Source organism: Lolium rigidum, chromosome 4 (genome assembly GCF_022539505.1).
Source record: "Lolium rigidum isolate FL_2022 chromosome 4, APGP_CSIRO_Lrig_0.1, whole genome shotgun sequence".
In the NCBI taxonomy this organism is placed as follows: Eukaryota; Viridiplantae; Streptophyta; class Magnoliopsida; order Poales; family Poaceae; genus Lolium; species Lolium rigidum.
The window spans coordinates 242,175,308-242,176,407 of record NC_061511.1 but is presented as its reverse complement, the minus strand read 5'-3'; positions in this window follow the sequence as shown (position 1 = coordinate 242,176,407).

Genomic DNA, 1,100 nt, shown 5'->3' with positions numbered 1-1,100 from the left:
AGTGCTACCTTTAAAATTCCATCATTCACCTTTGCAATATATAGCTCATGGGACAAAATAGCCTTAAAAACTATCGTAGTATTGAATATGTACTTATGTACTTTATATTTTATTAAGTTGCTTGTTCTGCGATAACCATGCTTCTGGGGAACGCCATCAACTATTGTTGAATATCATGTGAGTTGCTATGCATGTCCGTCTTGTCTGAAGGATCTATCATTTTAGTGGTTGGAGCATGCAAAATTGTTAGAGAAGAACATTGGGCCGCTAACTAAAGCCATGAACCATGGTGGAAGTTTCAGTTTGGACATATATCCTCAATCTCATATGAGAATAATAATCATTGCTACTTGCTTATGCATTTAAGAGGAGTCCATTATCCGTTGTCCATGTTGTCCCGGTATGGATGTCTAAGTTGAGAATAATCAAAAGCGAGAAATCCAAAATGCGAGCATTCTCCTTAGACCTTTGTACAGGCGGCATGGAGGTACCCCTTTGTGACACTTGGTTGAAACATGGCATGCGAAGATCCGGTAGTCCAAGCTAAGTAGGACGAGGTGCGGGCACTATTAGTATACTATGCATGAGGCTTGCAACTTGTAAGATATAATTTACATAACTCATATGCTTTATTACTACCGTTGACAAAATTGTTTCATGATTTCAAAATAAAAGCTCTAGCACAAATACAACAATCGATGCTTTCCTCTTTGAAGGACCATTCTTTTACTTTTATTGTTGAGTCAGTTTACCTATCTCCTTCCACCTTAAGAAGCAAACACTTGTGTGAACCGTGCATTGATTCCTACATACTTGCATATTGCACTTGTTATATTACTTTATGTTGACAATATCCATGAGATATACATGTTATAAGTTGAAAGCAACCGCTGAAACTTAATCTTCCTATGTGTTGCTTCAACACCTTTACTTTGATTTATTGCTTTATGAGTTAACTCTTATGCAAGACTTATTGATGCTTGTCTTGAAGTACTATTCATGAAAAGTCTTTGTCATATGATTCAGCTTGTTTACTCATGTCATTACCTTTGTTTTGATCGCTGCATTCATTACATATGTTTACAAATAGTATGATCAAG